This window comes from Staurois parvus, unplaced genomic scaffold (assembly GCF_062004578.1).
Source record: "Staurois parvus isolate SC_StPar_1 unplaced genomic scaffold, SC_StPar_1.0 ptg000031l, whole genome shotgun sequence".
NCBI lineage: Eukaryota > Metazoa > Chordata > Amphibia > Anura > Ranidae > Staurois > Staurois parvus.
The window spans coordinates 2,098,531-2,119,364 of NW_028317827.1; the positions used below are offsets into that span (position 1 = coordinate 2,098,531).

At 43.7% G+C, this 20,834-nt stretch overlaps 1 protein-coding gene across 3 annotated transcripts in view; it reads left to right on the top strand.

The window, feature by feature from the left end:
• Positions 1-20,834, top strand: part of GALNT13 (polypeptide N-acetylgalactosaminyltransferase 13) — a 398,708-nt gene that overhangs the window by 175,734 nt on the left and 202,140 nt on the right. The window lies entirely within an intron of this gene.

Sequence of the window (20,834 nt, forward strand, 5' to 3'; positions counted from 1 at the left end):
AGACCAGGGAGCAAGATAGAAGGAGGTCCTGTGAAGAGCGAAGGGTACGGGTAGGGTGGTACTTGGGAATCAGGTTGGTTGGGTAGTTAGGGGCAGTGTTGTGAACGGCTTTGTAGGTCAGAGTGAGTAGTTTGAATTTGATGCGTTGGGCGATAGGGAGCCAGTGGAGGGATAGGCAGAGGGGGGTGGCAGGGGTGGAGCGGTTGGTGAGGTGGATGAGTCTAGCCGCTGAGTTCAGGATGGTCTGAAGCGGGGAGAGCCTGCACTGGGGCAGGCCGGTGAGGAGGGAGTTGCAGTAGTCAAGGCGTGAGATAATCAGGGAGTGTATGAGTAGTTTAGTGGTGTCTGGGTTAAGGAAGGTGCGTATTTTGGCGATATTGCGGAGGTGGAGCCTGCATGTGTTTGTAAGGGATTTGACATGAGGTTGGAAGGAGAGGTTAGAGTCCAGAATGACTCCAAGGACTTTGGCTTGCGGGGCGGGATTGATGGTGGTGATGTTAGTAGTGATGGATAGGATGGGGGGGGGGCGCGGGCAGGGGGGAAGATGAGAAGCTCGGTTTTGGAGAGGTTAAGCTTGAGGAAATGGAGCGACATCCAGTCAGAGATGTCGTTTAGGAGGTGAGTGATGCGGGCGGAGAAAGTGAAGGTGAGGTGGGGGGTGGAGAGGTAAATTTGAGTGTCATCAGCGTAGAGGTGGTAGTTGAAGCCGTGGGAGTGTATGAGTTTGCCAAGGGAGGAGGTGTAGATGGAGAAGAGAAGGGGTCCAAGGACAGAGCCCTGGGGGACCCCAACAGAGAGGGGGAGGGAAGGGGAGGTGGCACCATTGTAGGAAACGCTGAAGGAGCGTCGGGATAGGTAAGAGGAGAACCAGGAGAGAGCGGTGTCTCTGATGCCAAGGGAGAGTAGTTTATTAAGGAGGAGGGGGTGGTCAACTGTGTCGAAGGCCGCGGAGAGGTCCAGGAGGAGGAGGACAGAGTAGTCGCCTTTGGCTTTGGTGGTTAGTAGGTCGTTGGTGATTTTGAGGAGGGCGGTTTCGGTGGAGTGTAGGGGACAGAAGCCGGACTGTAGTGGATCAAGGAGGTTGTTGTCAGTTAGGTGGGCTCTTAGGCTCTTAGGCGCTCCAGGAGTTTGGAAGTGAGTGGCAGCAGGGAGATGGGTCTGAGGTTGTTTGGGTCAGAGGGGTCCAGGGAGGACCACATATAGTGTGGTCCTTTGATTTAGGGAATCTCCAAAAGCACAGAAAACAAGCTAAGGGTTAAAACAATACCACGTTACATCACAGAGTAACGTTGTGACACTTTTGGTTTTCTGGCCACCTCATAGACTTTCTTGAAGTGCAACAATCTTTTTGCCAAAATCCTCAGGAGATACAGGAACCCAATAGGTTATCTAGCTTGTCGACATTTACTCAAAAACAGAAACTCCAACTTTTTTGTGTTCTGGATAGATCAGGGGAAGGTTAGATCTTCTAATTACTGTGCCTCACTTCCTACCAGAACAGAAGGTGATGTAAAATCTCTCTAATGGGAACAAAAACACATTTTTTGTAGAGTGGGGTGGAGCTAGAACTTTCGGCAAAGTTTTTTTTTTTGCTATCCTTCCCTTGCTATCCCAGTGATGACCCCCCCACCCCCACCCTGCATTTCTTTCAGGTGTCACAGGGACAGAAATCTCTCCATCTGAGCCACAGAAATAGAAATTTTAATTCTTACCCACTCTATCCAAAGTTAAAAAAACAAAAATGGTTGGATCTTGCAGCCCTTCAGAGCCTTGGCTACCGATCCTCTTTTTCTTTTGTTTTTACTGTCCTCACCACCAGATAGCAGCAGACAGGCCGTAATTTGCATATGTTTTAGCCTTTTATATTAGTTTCCACTGTGGAAAAGATTTCAGCACCTCCTTTCATTGTTTAAAGCCCCTACCTAGCACTTTTATATAAATTTTGGTCTAAGCTGGTATTGCGGGGTAAGCGCTAACAATGATCTTGGTCTTTCTCTAGGGTATTTTAGTGCCATTCTTCTGATGGGAAGAAGCCGCCACTTTTGGAATCTTTTTTGTTTCCCAGCAGGAATGTTGGCCTATATCTGTCAGGCATTAGGCCTTCCATTCTGATTCGCTAGAATTGTATTGTTTAATTATCCACTTGCAATTTTTTTCATTCAACTGTGAATTGTTTTGGAATATGCTATACTTGAAAGTGGCCTTGTCACCATTATTCTCCTTCTCGTAACTGTAGCTGTTTTACCTTTTCTTTTGTAACTATTTGTACCTGAAAATATTTCCAATTAAAAAGATTATGAATAAATAAAAAAAAAATGGTTGGCATTAGATATTTGAATTACTTTACCAGTTTTAGGTAGACCTGTCCTTTAAGAATAAGCTTTAGCCCAAGATTTCTCAGGGCAAATGTTCAGCAAACTCTTAGCTATTCTAGACTGCCACGTAAGGCCTAATATAGCATGTTACTCTGGCTCATGGCAATGGTCTCCTCTGCATTTCATATTTTATGATCTCTGCTTTTTTTATTCCGTATGATGGATGGCTCTATATTGTTACTAAGGGAACACAATATACATTACAAAATACAGCCTTTACTCATTTCTTAATCAGAGGCAAATAGCTTCTACATTGAATTAACAAGGGTGGAGGATAATACAGCCAGAGATGTTTATTTGGCAGCAGCTGCATATAGTTCAGATGCCCTCAATGGATGAGGTTGGTTAACTAATGTAAGTATCCCCCAAAGGCAGGATGTTATTTTTATGTTTAAAAATAGACAGCTTGGTCCTGCTGACCATACGCCTGAAGTAAACTGTATACAATAAAAAATAATGAATTCTTTTCGGCAGCATGCCAGTTAGGCTCTATCAAGCAGTGTGTGTGGGATTCATGAAAGCTGGAGAAAAGGAGATGTGTTTGTTGCCTAGAGCAACCAGCCTTTTTTCCTTCTTATTCCTTTAAAGGAAACGCATAGTATTTAATCTTTATTTTTTGGAAATACGCATAAAAAAGATCAAATGATGCAAACAATATTATTATTGTATTTTATATTTTGAAAACCTTTTTTCTATGTTTAGCTTATAGTAATATGTACATCTGAGCAGCCATAGTTTCTTAACCACTTACCCTCCAGAGGGTTTACCACCCTTCCTGACCAGGCCATTTTTTGCGTTCCGGCGCTGCGTTAGTTTAACTGACAAATGTGCGGTCATGCAATGCCACACCCAAATTAAATTTATGTCCATTTTTTCCCACAAATAGAGCTTTCTTTCAGTGGTATTTGATCACCTGTGTGTTTTTTTTTTTGCACTATAAACAAAAAAATACCGACAATTTTGAGAAAAAAACTATATTTTTGACTTTTTGCTATTAAACATGTCCAATAACACAATTTCAAAAATCAAATTTCACCATAAATTTATGGCAAAATGTATTCTGCTATATGTCTTTGCTAAAAAAAAATCCCAATACATGTAAATTAATTGGTTTACATGAAATGCATAGAGTTTACAAATGGCGCTATATATACTGGAATTTTTTTTTTTTTACTAGCAATGGCGGCGATCAGCAACTTATAGCTGGACTAGGTGGGCATTCTGACACTGGAGGGGAACTGACTAATAAAAAGCACTGACACTGTGCTAATAGCACTGGGTAGGAAGGAGTTAACATGTGGGACAATCAAAGGGTTAACTGTGTGCTGTTTCACAGTATGTTGTGTGTGTGATTTCAACTGTAAGCACACTGCTTTGTATGGCTCTCCTATGCAGAGTCATACAAAGCAGTGTGCTGGAGCTGACAGGGGAGAGATCTGTATTGTCTACATACAGTTCTCTCCGCCGTCGGTAATACTCAGCGATCACCGGGTGCTGGCGAGTAATTACCAGCCGGGACCTGGTGATTGACAGCCGAGGCTGCAAATGGCGGCGCGGGTAGGGGTGCGCGCAACCCCTACCCGAAACTGATTTTGTGCACCCATGCCACCCTGTAGCCTACAGCTCCTACTGCTGTCTCTGAGCCATTGAGGAGGGAGAGAGCCAAGAGAGCTGCTGCTCTTATGCAAATCACTGGATCGAGATCAGGCTCAGTATGTGTTGTATGCACAAGTATGGGGGGGGGACGGGACTGCAGACAGGTTTTTTTTACCATAACACAGAGAATGCATTAAGGTAAAAAAAAATGTCCTCTGCCTTTAGAACCACTTTCTGCCTTTTCTGCATATTGAATACTCAGGCTCTGCTTACAGCTTTGCAGTGCTAAACAATGGTTGTGCTTTACTGCTTCTTCTCTCAATGCCTTTGTCTATGAGTTGCTCAGATCCTAAACCAATAAAAGAAGCATCAAACAAAAATTCATGAAGAAGTCTAAAACAGCTTTAATGATTCACAAAATAGCCAACGTGTTTCAGGTAGAGCATGCTTCCCACTTCATCAAGGCTCAGTAATGTTTGCAAGTGTTTAAATAGACGCATGGTAGCAGATGGAAGGAAAAATCTTAAACTTACTGATTGCAAAGAAATCAGATGAGGAAGACTTACACCAGTAAAAAGGTTGCAATGATGTGTTGACTGACTCCTTGAACACAATGTACTGCATGTTTGGTTGATGCGTTATGCCCAGGGAAAAAATATGTCCTCCTATGCAACTCTGTATAAGAAAAAAATCACATAGTCAAACTACTGGTAGGTGCTCTTAATTCGCCAAACCACTGCCAGAGTTTCCCAGCATTCCTGATATTTTCTGAATTTTAAAATTAGCACAGGGTTTGCATTTTTAGCAGCAGCCCCCCTTCCACTTGAGTTGCAAAGATGTACCTGGTGTAATCACCGCCCTGTCTTGTCTGTTGGGCAAAACAATGCTACCCAATTAAGTTGGCACCACACAGCAATCCCCTTGCAACTGAGTGTAATACATGCAGTTGCAGCATGGTGGTGCAGTATTACACTGTTAAAACAGACAGCAAGGAGGCAACATATCTCCTTATCTACCCAAGAAGGTACAGCTAGCTAGTCTAGTAGTCTTAGAGGGTGAATGGTGAAGGTGCCCAGTCATAGCTACACAGTCTGGCTGAAAAAAGACAAAAGTCCATCCAGTTCAACCATTAAAATAAAAAAATTTGAAAAAAGTCAACTAGTAAGACTAGGCGCCCCACACAGTCCCTAGTCGAGGTGTCCTACACAGTTCCCTAGTCTAGGTGTCCTACACAGTTCCCTAGTCGAGGTGTCCCACACAGTTCCCTAGTCGAGGTGTCCCACACAGTTCCCTAGTCGAGGTGTCCTACACAGTTCCCTAGTCTAGGTGTCCTACACAGTTCCCTAGTCTAGGTGTCCTACACAGTTCCCTAGTCTAGGTGTCCTACACAGTTCCCTAGTCTAGGCGCCCCACACAGTTCCCTAGTCGAGGTGTCCCACACATTTCCCTAGTCGAGGTGTCCTACACAGTTCCCTAGTCGAGGTGTCCTACACAGTTCCCTAGTCGAGGTGTCCTACACAGTTCCCTAGTCTAGGTGTCCTACACAATTCCGTAGTCTAGGCGCCCCACACAGTCCCTAGTCGAGGTGTCCTACACAGTTCCCCAGTCTAGGCGCCCCACACAGTCCCTAGTCGAGGTGTCCCACACAGTTCCCTAGTCGAGGTGTCCTACACAGTTCCCTAGTCTAGGTGTCCTACACAGTCCGTAGTCGAGGTGTCCTACACAGTTCCCTAGTCGAGGTGTCCTACACAGTTCCCTAGTCGAGGTGTCCTACACAGTTCCCTAGTCTAGGTGTCCTACACAGTCCCTAGTCGAGGTGTCCTACACAGTTCCCTAGTCGAGGTGTCCTACACAGTTCCCTAGTCTAGGCGCCCCACACAGTCCCTAGTCGAGGTGTCCCACACAGTTCCCTAGTCGAGGTGTCCTACACAGTTCCCTAGTCTAGGTGTCCTACACAGTCCCTAGTCTAGGTGTCCTACACAGTTCCCTAGTCGAGGTGTCCCACACAGTTCCCTAGTCGAGGTGTCCCACACAGTTCCCTAGTCGAGGTGTCCCACACAGTTTCCTAGTCTAGGTGTCCTACACAGTTCCCTAGTCTAGGTGTCCTACACAGTTCCCTAGTCTAGGTGTCCTACACAGTTCCCTAGTCTAGGCGCCCCACACAGTCCCTAGTCGAGGTGTCCCACACAGTTCCCTAGTCGAGGTGTCCTACACAGTTCCCTAGTCGAGGTGTCCTACACAGTTCCCTAGTCGAGGTGTCCTACACAGTTCCCTAGTCTAGGTGTCCTACACAGTTCCCCAGTCTAGGCGCCCTACACAGTCCCTAGTCGAGGTGTCCTACACAGTTCCCTAGTCGAGGTGTCCTACACAGTTCCCTAGTCGAGGTGTCCTACACAGTTCCCTAGTCTAGGTGTCCTACACAGTCCCTAGTCGAGGTGTCCTACACAGTTCCCTAGTCGAGGTGTCCTACACAGTCCCTAGTCGAGGTGTCCTACACAGTTCCCTAGTCGAGGTGTCCTACACAGTTCCCTAGTCGAGGTGTCCTACACAGTTCCCTAGTCTAGGTGTCCTACACAGTCCCTAGTCGAGGTGTCCTACACAGTTCCCTAGTCGAGGTAACCTACACAGTTCCCTAGTCTAGGTGTCCTACACAGTCCCTAGTCGAGGTGTCCTACACAGTTCCCTAGTCGAGGTGTCCCACACAGTTCCCTAGTCTAGGCGCCCCACACAGTCCCTAGTCGAGGTGTCCCACACAGTTCCCTAGTCTAGGCGCCCCACACAGTCCCTTGTCGAGGTGTCCTACACAGTTCCCTAGTCTAGGTGTCCTACACAGTTCCCAATCTAGGCGCCCCACACAGTCCCTGGTCGAGGTGTCCTACACAGTTCCCTAGTCTAGGCGCCCCACACAATCCCTAGTCGAGGTGTCCCACACAGTTCCCTAGTTGAGGTGTCCTACACAGTTCCCTAGTCTAGGTGTCCTACACAGTCCCTAGTCGAGGTGTCCTACACAGTTCCCTAGTCAAGGTGTCCTACACAGTTCCCTAGTCTAGGTGTCCTACACAGTCCCTAGTCGAGGTGTCCTACACAGTTCCCTATTCGAGGTGTCCTACACAGTTCCCTAGTCTAGGCGCCCCACACAGTCCCTTGTCGAGGTGTCCTACACAGTTCCCTAGTTGAGGTGTCCTACACAGTTCCCTAGTCTAGGTGTCCTACACAGTCCCTAGTCGAGGTGTCCTACACAGTTCCCTAGTCAAGGTGTCCTACACAGTTCCCTAGTCTAGGTGTCCTACACAGTCCCTAGTCGAGGTGTCCTACACAGTTCCCTATTCGAGGTGTCCTACACAGTTCCCTAGTCTAGGCGCCCCACACAGTCCCTAGTCGAGGTGTCCCACACAGTTCCCTAGTCGAGGTGTCCTACACAGTTCCCTAGTCGAGGTGTCCTACACAGTCCCTAGTCGAGGTGTCCTACACAGTTCCCTAGTCTAGGTGTTCTACACATTCCCTAGCCGAGGTGTCCCACACAGTTCCCTAGTCTAAGTGCCCTATGCAGTTTAGTTGACTAAGTCATTCTGTGGTTGACCGAACTCCACCTAAAATAGCCAACTTTCATGTTTTATACAGAAAATACCCTGTGAAACTGTTTTGGAAAGGCCTTGGATGCCCTTTTTATAACTGTGATATCTTACATAATCTGGGTAGTTATATAATGCCATCTACACACTGCTTGATACACTACTTTCATTAAATTGAACTCAGCGGCAGCAAAGATGGCTTATGGATTTCCAAACCTGGGAGCTTCAGTGTTAGACAGCCTCTTTCATAAAAAGAGAATTGAGGCAGAATATGGAGGAGCAGGCAAGAGCTTGCACTAGCAAAGGCTTAAAGGCATATTTCATTTTTAGCTTCCACTTCCTAATTTAATAGCTGCAATCCAGTCTGCAAGGAAAGCGGCTGGATGGCTGTAAATATTTATAATTAGAATATACTAATGGATTTCCTAGATTAGTAGGAATTATCCATAAGAAATCATTTATAAAGCATTTTAGCAGATGTGAAAAATGAAAAACATCTCAGTATTAAACCATTCCTCTGCAGACTGCTCGTGTATTGCATAAATTAGAAAACTGAGCAAAATTTGCCTGTGTGGGATACTTTATGACCTGTTTAAAGAAGATCTTTGGCAAATGTAACGAAAAATGTAATTTGTCCCATATATTTATATATGATGAGTATTTCTGGTAATTTAAAAGAAGCAACAGTCCAATTTAGTTTAAAATTTTTATGAGTTTCTTGCTGTTTTACATTTTGAATATCGTGGACTGATCTGCAAATGCCAGCTCTTGTAATCCATATCAGGGAATTCAATCACCATTCCTTTCTTTATGGAGAGTTTGTTGTTTTCATCAAGTCTTACATGTGCCAGGCAAGGTCATCCAGTAACTAGGATGAAAATGCCAGACTGACCCCTTCCTCTTCAAATGTTTTTATGCCAACAGTGTAAAGTATGGCCACGGAACTTTTTTTTACAGTGCAATACACAATTGTATGAATTGGCCAATAGACTAGTACAGGGCTTGAAATTTCCACTCGCCTGCTCGCCAATGGCGAGTGAAAATTATGGTGGGGGTGAGTGTGTCCCCCAGGACCGTCTTGCTGAGCAGGCTCGGAGCTCAGGCCGGATCTGTCACTGGCACTGGGAGCCGTCAGACTGCTCAATAGCTGAGCGCAGTGAAAGCAAAGCAAGGAGTGTGTGCTGTGCTCTCTGCCTCCCCCTAGAGTGCAGTACCCAGATCTGTGAAGGAACAACGAAGTACTGCAACTTTTTATGGGTGTGTGTGTGTGTGTGTACATGTTTGTGTGTGTCTGTGTATGCATGTACAATTGTACATGTGTCTGTGTGTATGTACATGTGTGTATCTGTACATGTGTCTGCGTGTATGTACATGTATGTGTGTGTGCGTGTGTACATGTGTCTGTGTGTGTATGTACGTGTGTGTGTGTGTTTGTGTGTATGTACGTACAAGTGTGTGTGTGTACATGTGTCTGTGTATGTATGTACATGTGTCTGTGTGTATGTACATGTGTCTGTGAGTGTGTATTTCTGTGTATGTACATGTATCTGTGTGTATGCGTGTCTGTATGTGTGTTTGTACATGTGTCTCTGTGCATGTGTGTACATGTTTCTGTGTGTGTATATGTGTGTGTGTATGTACATGTCTGTGTGTGTGTGTACAGGTGTCTCTGTTTGTGTGTGTTTGTTGGTGGCGAGTAACTCTAAGGCCTGGCTAGTAGCTCAGGACTTGAAATTTTAAGCCCTGGACCAGGGGCGGACTGACTATTTGGAAACTCGAGCACTACCCGAGGGCCCGGGGTCAGTAGGGGGCCCCATAAGATGCCCCTGGTACCTTTTTCATAGGCTTTTTTGAGTTTGGGCAAGGACACAGGGGCCCCATGATCCCCTATTTCCCGGGGGCCCCATGAGTTGTCAGTCCGCCCCTGCCCTGGACTAGTATACAGCTGTGAACAGATGCCTAGAAGACATTGTGTGCATTATATTAGGTGCATGTGAATCAGCCTCTACTGATGTTTCTTTCCGTTTTGGATGACTTATGAGGAATTAAAACGTTGCTGCTGTCTGTGTACCCTCTAGGAAGATTTATTCTATTTGCTCTGGTGACTGCTGTCAGTGGCGAGGAAATTCATAGTTTTAAAGCGTAAATGTATGTAGATGTTTTTAAATCAGCAAAAGGGATGGTACTTACATTTAAAGAGGTGTCTCTTGTGCTGATGACAGATGTCCTAGTTGAAATCCGAAATCCCACCCCACACACCCCAACAGGACAGGCACTCATCAATAAAAAGCGATCTATGAATGGAGGAGGTGGACCTTTCATTCATCTGCTCTTCCTTCATTCATAGATAAAAGGTGTACTATAGCAAAAAGCTATCCATGGAGAAGGGACAGAAGGGACGGGTATAGTTTTGATGAGTGCCTGTGACAGGTCCCTTGGCTCTATTAACCCCTACAGTGCTTGAATATTTTGGTATGGGGTGGAGCAGGGGACAGAGGATTTCACCTATAACAGCTAGCACCAGTACAAGGAACACTTCTGATTGATGGTGTTGGTAGTATAGTGGTGAGCATAGTTGCCTTCCAAGCAGTTGACCCGCGTTCAGTTCCTGGCAACGCATATTTGTTTGGGCAGCACAGTGTCTAAATGGTTAGCACTGCTGCCTGGCAGCACTACTGTAAGGTTGTTGGCTTGAATCCCAACCATGGCACCACCTGCCTGGAGCTTGCATGTTCTCTGTGCCTGAGTGGGTTTCCTCTGGGAACTCCGGTTTCCTCCCACACTCCAAAGACATGCTGGTAGGTTAATTGGATCCTGTCTAAATTGGCCCTAGTATGTGTATGTATGAGTTTAGGGACCTTTGGTTGTAAGCTCCTTGAGGGTTAGGGACTGACGTGAATGTACAATATATATATATGTAAAGCGCTGCATAAATTGACGGAGCTATATAAGTACCTGAAATAAATAATAACTAAAGGAGAAGTTTGGGGTTTTGAAAAACAAACAAACATACATACTTATCTCTATGCTGCAGCTGTCTCCTGCCGGCTCTGACCCTGAAAACTGAGCAATCACATGACCACTCAGTTCTTGGTCTTGCTGGAGCAGAGAGTGGTGACTGTCAGTCACCGCTCTTTGCTCTGCTCTTCCAGCACTCACTGGCTGGAGACAAGGGCTCAACTGGCCACTATCTGAGTTCTTGAGCCTGCTGTCAGTCAGGCAGATGGGTGGATCCCGAAATTATTGTCAGGATCCTTCCAGAGAATAGAGCAACTCTGTGATGACAGCTGGCTGCCTGCTAATGGCTGATACTGGATCACAGGAGAGCAAAAGTGCACTTCTCTGACCGAGAAGAGAAGCATAACCAAAAAAAGCTTTGGTCATACTTCTCTTTGAATATAAGTAAAATCACTTATGCTAATTGTTTTAAAACTGAGGCTTTAAGCTTAGAATAGAAATAAGGGAAATAAGAGAAAAATCTTCCAGGGACATCTGTCTTTGAGGAAGTTACCTTACGTAGGAGAGATTTTCTCTCATTTCCTTTTGGGTCTAAAAGACAGGAAGTGAAGAAAAATCTTTTGAATGGGAAACAGATAGCAAAAAAAAAGGCGGGTTTAAAGTATTCCCTACTCTAAATGTAGAATGTAGAAATCCTTTACAGCAATGTTCCACCTTCTTAGCAAGATTGATAATTAGAGCAGGACAACAAAACCTGCTTTGTAACTTGTATTCATTAACCACTTGAGCTCCAGAGGATTTACCCCCCTTAATGACCAGGCCTCTTTTTGCTACTCGGCGCTGCACTAATTCAACTGATAATTGCACGGTCATGCAATGCTGCACCCAAACTAAATTTACGTCCTTTTTTCACACAAAAAGAGCTTTCTTTTGATGGTATTTGATCAGCTGTGCGCTTTTTATTTTTCACGCTATAAACAAAAAAAGGCCAAAAATTTTGAAGAAAAACAATATTTTTTACTTTCAGCTATAAAAAATATATAGTAAACTCAAAGTTGGTTATAAAGTTAGGCCAAAATGTATTCTGCTCCATGTTTTTGGTAAAAAAAATCCCAATAAGTGTATATTGATTGCTTTGTGTGACAGTTATAGCGTCTACAAACTATGGTATAGATACTGCAATTTACACCATTTTTTTGCTATACAGCGCTGTGCTAGTTTAACGGACAATTGCGCAGTTATGCAATACGGTACATAAATTAAATTTACATCCTTTTTTTCTCCACAAATTAAGCTTTCTTTTGGTGGTATTTGATCGCCTGTGTGGTTTTTATTTTTTGCGCTATAAAAAAAAAGGCTGACAATTTTGAGGAAAAAAAACAATATTTTGGACTTTTTGCTATAAAACATGTCCAGTAAAAACAAATTTAAAAATCAAATTTAGTCATAAATTTCTGCCAAAATGCATTCTGCGACATGTCTTTGCTAAAAAAAAACCCAATACGTGTAAATTAATTGGTTTACGTGAAAGTTATAGCGTTTACAAATGGCGGGAAAGATACTGGGATTTTTAGTTTTTTTTTATACTAATAATGGCGGCGATCAGCGACTTATGGCGGCGATCAGTGACTTATGGCGGGACTGTGGGACATTGGGGGGTACTGACTTGGGGTCACTGACATCCCCAGTGACACCAATACAGTGATCAGTGCAAAAAAAAACAAAAACACTGACACTGTACTAATGGCACTGGGGAGGAAGGGGTTAACTTTATTTTGCAGGGAAGGGTTATTTGAGTGAGGGGAGTGTTTTACTAGGGGGGCGGGGGTGTGTACTGAAGGGAACACCACTGATCGGGAGAGGGAAACTCTTCTGTCCTGGTCAGCGTGTTCTCAAGCTGTCAGGGAAGTGACAGATAGCACAGCTACTGCAGCTGTGCTCTCTGTCACTGATTGCCGCCAATCGCCGGGTCATAGCCGGTAAGGACCGGCTGTGACCTGGCGACTGACATCCGCAGCTGTGATCGACGGGACAAGCAGGGTGGCGGCACGCCTCGCGCGCGCCCCCTACCTGTTTACAAAACACACGTTTTAAAACGTGGTTTTGCCTGCCCGTGCCGCCCTGCTGCCGTATTTCTACAGTGGCAGGGCGGCAAGTGGTTAATCATGTTGTTGCTTGACCCACGGACAGCTATAAATATTGTAAAAAGTCAGCTTTAGAAATCAATCGACACATTCACAATTGACCAAAATGTACATATTTTAAACTGGGCGTAATATCATTCAATAGCCTTTAGGTTAGTATAGGAAACAAAATCTGTAACAAATGGTTTTTCTATGACATTTAGGATGTCACTGTTTACCCTTGCAATAACAAATTTGTCATTAATTACTGTCTAAAACCTTTAGATTCAATAAAGCCCAGTTAAATCTTTAAAGGAAATTATAAAAATGTATTCAGGGTACAAATATAATCAGGAAAAAATGATTTCCCTGCAGTACACTGCATAGAGGACCATTGTGAGATGAGCATCAGTCCTCTGTGCAATGGTCCAGCATGCCCCTTGCTGTGTCAGACCTACAGCTCTCGAGTCAACATAACTTGCTGTCCTCAAAGCACAGTGATCCTATTTGCAGCATAGTGCAAGAAGGAGCAAGAGTTCCCCGGGGAGTAGGGAGAATGAGCTTTGCTGACTGCAGAACTATAGCTTTGACTCAGTAGGGGGGGGGGTGTTAAATCTCTGCAATAAAATCACTCCAGAGAGCAAGCATCATACTCTGTTGCTGCTGCTGGCAGAGAATAAACTTTTCTATTTAGGCTGTAGAAGCTTAAGAAAAAAAAATGTATTCACATGGGCTGCCAAAGGGCAGTAAAAACTCATGGCTAAACCGTTTTACCGCCCTCTGTCCACCAAGCTAAATTCTTCTATTGCAGCTAGACAGGGCTGTACACAAGCTGCAGCTGTGATGCTGTGCTTTGTAGCTGTGACAATCTTAACTCGGCTTGCAGATTTTGACAGGCGGCACCACCTGTGAAACATGCCTGTTAAGGTAAAGGCCACAACCATGAGCCGCAATCATAGGTAAATGCCGCAACTAGAAGGTAAATGCCGCAACAATGAGCCGCAGTCACAGGTAAATGCCGCAACTAGAATGTAATGCCGCAACCATGAGCCGCAATCATAGGTAAATGCCGCAACTAGAAGATAAATGCCACAACCATGAGCCGCAATCATAGGTAAATGCCGCAACTAGAAGGTAAATGCCGTAACCATGAGCCGCAATCGTAGAAAAATGCCGCAACTAGAAGGTAAATGGCAGAACCATGAGCCGCAATCATAGGTAAATGCCGCAACTAGAAGGTAAATGCCATAAGCCAAACACAAGCCCATGGTTGCAGTATTTTTTTTTTAAATCCCATGGGGGATTTTATTTTAAAAGACATGCAGAAGCTAACATGATCGCTTTCTGAATGCCTGAAAGCTGCTGCTCTGCAGCCCTCTGAAAAGTGATCCACAGGTAGGTGGTAGACACTGCTGCCAGTATAAAAACACCCAAGGGCTCATGTACACTGCAGCTGCTAAACTGACATTCAGGAGCTGTTAAGCGTTTTTTTTCAGCAGCCCCTGAACTCTCCTTTATGTTTTCCTATGTGTCCATGTACACAGTCGTTTATTATTATTATTATTATTATACAGTATTTATAAAGCGCCAATAGTTCACTCAGCGCTGTACATTACAAAGGGGGACAGAACATGTGACAGAACAACAACAATACAATGCAAAACATGAGGGGATCGAGGGCCCTGCTCTTTCGAGCTTGCAATACAGGAGTTGAGTTTACAGTCATTTTTTTGAATGCACCAAACGCACCAAAATTGCGTTCAGGAGTAGATTTTACCTGCGTAAACGCGGTTAAGACGTGTTTTTTGACAGGTCCATATCCAGATGCTTTCCAGAGCCTTTTTTCTTCATCAAAAATGCATGCAAAGCGTTTTCCATGTATTCAAATGGACCCGGTACACCAGTGCAGTCAGTTGCAGGTTTCGCATGAAGGAAAAAATGGTAGAACGCGCCGCATTATGCTCATGATGGGATCCATAGTGAATACAACCAGAAAAGACAGGTAATCTCAACACATACCGCTCTCTCTGCTTCTGCTCTCTCTATTTCTCTCAAAATCTCTGAAATAGTTAATTATTTACTATTTTTCAGTGCATTCTGGACATTTGGGAAGGTCTCCTGAAGTTATCATTTAAAAACGCTTTTAATGCAACGCGCATCAATGCGGTATGGAAACACGGCTGAACTGATGTTTTTTAACCTACGTTTTCTAGCAGTCAGTTTCCAGCGCTCAGAAGATTTTTTCAAATGCCCCGTGTACATGAGCCCTAAGACTTCACACACCTTCTGTTTTGATGTACCTGGAGTGTATTTAGCCTGTTTACACTGAATGTTCAATTGGGCTTTAAGTGTTTAAACGGTTGGCATTACTTGGTGCATGACTTCTGAGCTCCACTTTCACAGTAAGTGGTACGTCTACCGCATAGCACAGCTGAAGGTTGCTTTGAGGAGATAGACTTCCCAGAGATTTACACGCTTTGACCGCCATTGTAAGGCTGCTGAGGGCTTATCTGTTAGATAACAAATGATGCAGATAATCTTTAGAGGCAGATTTATAAAGCTGTGAATGTGACATTCACCAAACATTCACTGCAGCTGAATTAATCACTGTCATTTAAAACACATGAACCAAGAAGATTCACCTGTAGCGAATGTTCGGTGAAAGTCACATTCACTGCTTTATTAATCTACTCCTTTAGTGTCTGTCAATGGCAATACATCATCCTGCAAAGTAAATGCAGATTTAGAACTTCAAGGTTAGTCTAGCATGAAATTGACTTCCTTTGCTTTTGCCTTTGCCTTGTGCTGATAACTCGTGGAATGGCCGTGAAATGATTAGTGTAGTCTGAGACTTTACAACCTGCTAAATAGAAGATGAGCGGAGAACAACACTGAAATGAATTGAAGCCCATTCACCTCTCCTGCAGGTTCTGTATCTGATTGAGGTTTGTATTTGTGTAGAGGAGCCTGGTGTCCATCTAGACACAGCCTGAATACCAACAGCAAGCAAAGGCTTTGTGCAATAGCCGCATCCATGGAACTGCCAGGAAATACATTGTTTTTGCAATCCTGTGCTGAATAGAATGGAAAAACGCTCCAAAAACTCCACAAAAATAATTTATTTTTTTGCTCCTGGACACTGAAGCTCAAAAAATGCTAATAGCCTAAAGTAGTGTGCATGGACACATGGGATAACACTAACACTAGCTACTAGGAGCAAAATAACATTCTAATAACAGCTTCTAGGAGCTTAACAAATGCTAGTGTGCATGGAACCTCAGTGCCGGTTGACATACAGTATATGCTGATTGGATGCATCCAATCCCCATGACATGTGAACTAACATACATTGCTTCCTACCGCACCTGTTCACACATGTTCAGTGCATTGGCAGTGAGGATTCAGGGTGGACTGAAAAAGAGTCCCGTCTGATTTTTGAGCAGTGTTGTCTGATTCAGGTGCAGATTAGAGGCTATTGACTTCTGTAGGAACTGTTTCTAAACCGGATAAAATCCTAACCTGATCCTGTCCGGAACATGATGTAAACCTAATCTGAACCGCTGAACAACTGCTGTGTCAATTAACTGTGAAACCTGAGCTTTAATCTGCACCGCACATGTGTGAATCAGGTCTATAGGGTTGGGTTACCCTCAGGTAATTTTAGTAGATGCTGTAGAGCACATGTGTCAAAACAGAAGGCCCCGGGGCCGAATCCAGCCCTCCAGGCCCTTTCATGTGGCCCTCGCACCTCCCTGATGTAAATGGGGATGGGGTGCGCTGGACATCTAGACTTACAGATACAACCAGCCCTTTAAGGGCATCCATAATGTTGATGCAGCCCACACTTTTGACAAGCTTTCCTGACACCAAGAGAAAACGGTGGCAGGGGAGGAAGCCCAAGCACACAAACTGTGATTGACATCCTCAGCTCTGTTTCTATGTGCTGTGTGAAGGGGGGGTGTCCTTTCCCTCCAGTCAGCTCTCAGAGCTCTCCTCACTGAGCTCTGTAGGTTGTAATTGCAGCTCTCAGCCCCTTGTTTTCTGAAAGCTCAGACAAGCTGTATACATTTTGGACTTTGGAGGATGTAGAGAAGAGAGGTCTAAAGATAGACAGGTACAACTTATGTAGGGGGATTTGTTTCATCTCTGTGTATAACCTGAGGCCAGTCACTTCACTGGGTATATGGACAGGTTTACAACCTCTTTACTGTGGCCACAGATCAGAACAGGACCTAGGTTCCCTGGGGGATTCAAAAAAGATTTAATGTGGTTCTTTTTTAAATGCTTACCTGCATGTTAGTCATAAATACATTGGATACAGTACCTAATGCCATTGTTGACATCACAATAGGAATTTGAACGGAGCTGAATGGAATCAAGCTGTACTAGTTCAAAGGCTTGGGTTTATGAGCATTGAAATCCAATAATACACTGTGCTATTACTGAGTATTTAAGAAAATGAGAAAATATTCAACTGTAAGTAGACGTGTTCACTTAGAGCTACCTCGCAGTTTAATTTGTCATTAGCCACGGTGTTAATTACATAGTAAAGCACACTCATTACCAGAGGTGAGAATAATGGGGAAATCCACCTTGTGCCAAGATATTGGTGCTTGTTGTAGATGGGTATAACCCTTTGTCTTTTTTTTAATGGCCAGTCCACTCAAAATTATATTTCTGTCAAAGGTGGATTGTAATGGGTTCAATTACCAGATAGCTTTATACACTGCTTGGGTGGACTTCATTGGTAAAATCACCCTGTCATAGTTATCCATTGTGTTCCTATTTCCTTTGAGTTTTGGGTGTTTTAACTATCATATATACTGTATATAAATGCAAAGGTTCCTTCAGTGCTAAGTGGGAAGGTCTGCCCAGTAACATAATGTGAACAGACAGCATTTCAAGAAGACTAAAACCACTGGGAACCACAAGAACCTATTACCAATGAGCAGGAAATTGCATTTATGGGTAGCTACAGTATCCAAACCATGTATTGTATTATTTTGGCACACTATTTCACCTTTTCCAGCATTAGCTTCCATTGCGGTCCCCAGCAGTCCATCACATGACATCTCAGAACTGCAAAGGAAGGTGCAGAAAAATTCCTGTGTCCCAAACAATGTGATCACAGGTCTGAATAGGGAGCAGGAAGCTATGTATTGTCAAATAATATCTTAGTTTTTTTGCCAGTTTTAGGGTTAGTTTACACTAGCATTAGCCCTCTGAGGATCAGTCCACCTTGAATTGCTTTTCAAAGGCTGTTTGACAGGCGGTGAGGGGGTGTTATGTCTTCTCCTCACCGCTTGATTCCTAAAAATTTGCACCAGTACACCACAACCACATGCATTCAGCTGAATGGGTCACGTTTGTCAGGCAGTACTGCAACATGAGGCATAATTCTTGCCGTGACCCCAATGCCATGTGTACAACCCATCCACTGCCTTTACAGCTTAAGGGGTAATAGTTGTGGTTTTAACTGCAAATGGGAAAAAAATGGAAAATTAGAAATAAACGTACTTTTTATGAACTATATAACAAAATATTTTGTGTAGAAATTGTATATGTTAAACCTATATTTTTTTCTTTTTAACAAAAGGGGAGTTTTCCTTGAAAGCAGAACTAAACTGTATTTGAGCACTACGAACTGAAAATGCCATTTAATTCATTTTTAATATTCAAACCAAACTTGCCCATCCATCCTTTATTTTGTTGAGAAATCACTTTGATAACACCTGCTAGCATTTGTAACTGCAGCCATCTTGAGTAAGGGCAGATGATTCATGAAGCAATTACTTCCTGGAATCCATCTGCCCTTACCTCAGACATGCAGACAGGAGGGTGTGCTTAGCTGAGAAAATCCCTTCACTTCTCTACACTTCTCTACCATGTGAAAGAAACAAAAAGCCCATGAAGACTCCTGCGATGTATGACATCATTTTGGCCTAGGCCAGCATCTAAGAAGGAATCAAATGATAAAATGTACAACAAAATATTAAAACAAGTTTGACGGACTGCCTGGCAACCTAACTGGGTGCCTCCGCCAAACAGTGCCTCCTGCCCTCCAAACTCTTCTAGCCGACCGATAGCTAATACAGCCCTTTACCCGAAGCATCATACACAGAAAAAATGTTGAGATAAAAACCAAAGCAATAACCTGAACAGAATTACAGGTTTTTATACACTTGAAAAACAGGGGCAGTCAACACATGTACAATAAAAAACAAATATTACACATTAGGGTAAACATTGTACAATAGTTAGGTAACAAAATAAAGTTGACACAAGACTAATCAGATCTAGACAGAAACAATAGGTTACCCAATTAACAATGGGAATTCATACCTAGGAGGCACACAATGGGGCAAGTACACAATCTGAGAAAGACACTTCATACCTAGACAGGATAGGCAACACCAGTACACATTATAACAGTAAATACCTAGACAGGATAGGCAACACCAGTACACATTATAACAGTAAATACCTAGACAGGATAGGCAACACCAGTACACATTATAACAGTAAATACCTAGACAGGATAGGCAACACCAGTACACATTATAACAGTAAATACCTAGACAGGATAGGCAACACCAGTATACATTTTAACAGTAAACACACAACACCTACTAAACAGATTACACATAACAGCAGGAGAACCCAGCATCAGGTTGTTTTGGGTTCATTCTAGTCTTCTATTTTGAAACTCTGAGTCTAGGAGTGGGGTTGAGGCAGTGAATGCTGGTTTGGGCCGTTGATTCAATACTCCAACAAAAGACAGAAGCCCCAAATCTGTATCCAAGTCCTCCAGTTCTCAGAGTCTGTGTGTTTTGGGGAGACACGGACTGGAATCCGTAGTAAAACTACTCCAAAGGTCCCCAAGCCACATGCCTCCCAAAGTATGAGCCCCCTCAAACGCCAGGGCCTATAATCAGTAGGCAAGAGGCTAGCCTGCAGTCCCTTCCAAAAGCCCCTGTCCCGGTTGGGTCTGTCACAACAAGTAAATATAATATACCTTCCTGTCTATTTACTAATGCTAGAAGCATAGAGATTAAAACAGGGGCGGACTGACCATTTGGAAACTCGGGCACTGCCCGAGGGCCCGGGGTCAGTAGGGGGCCCCATGAGATGCCCCTGGTACCTTTTTCATAGGCTTTTTTGAGTTTGGGCAAGGACACAGGGGCCCCATGATCCCCTATTGCCCGGGGCCCCATGAGTTGTCAGTCCGCCCCTGGATTAAAAATAGTTGACTGAAAGAGATTAGTCCTGCTTTAAATAAAGGTCTCTTGGTACCAAAAGATCCTCTCTGATGTGGTCACTCTGATGGCCAGTTTGACGCCAACTGTGAGCAAGCAACAGGTGCATTTTAATTGAAAAATATAATTGTCCTCCCAGACCTTTGTAAATAAAACACATTAATAGGCTGAGCCTTTAATTAGCAAACCACGAACAAATATACAGAAATGTTGTATCTTCATACTAATGACAGAGGCATCTCGGCTGCAACTGTGAATGTAAAATGGCAAATTAGTGTTTATGAGCATGGCCTTTGTTTAGGCGATACACAAACCCCTTCGGATGAGATGCTGATGACATCTAATATGAAGAAGTAAAATATATTCTATAATTGCCAGGAGGAAAGATGGGGTTGACTTAAGTTCATGCATTTTCAATGGTCCATTATTTTTCTTTTCAAAGTCAATGTGCATCTTTGCAATTTGATATTTTTTATCTGGATTTGTTTTTCTTAAGCTTTTACAAATTATATCACCATATTGGGTCCAGTTGATGGTGTGCTTAAAGTAAAAGGGATCCTTTTAGAACTGGGTCACTTGTTTTAAAAGCATACCTGCTAACTCAGAAGGGAATAAACTTACCTTTCTGGCACTTTGGGTCTTGAAACAAGGCTGTTTGACGCTCCTTGCCTGCTGCAAATATTTAATTGGTCAGATGGGTCAAATACCTATCACCCTCACAGTGGTTCCCCCAACCAGCTCACATGTCCTGTAGTGACATACTAGGTGGTTGTAAAAACCACAATACATGGCAGGAAGTAGGTACTCCACACAATCCAAGGAAGAAAGCCAGCACCTTGGTAAGGTATGCATTTATTGCAAAGAACATATTGGCACATAGGAATCCTACGCATTTTGTTCATTCAGATTTAGCCATGACTAAGGACTGAAAGCCCGAAATGCATAAGATTTCTA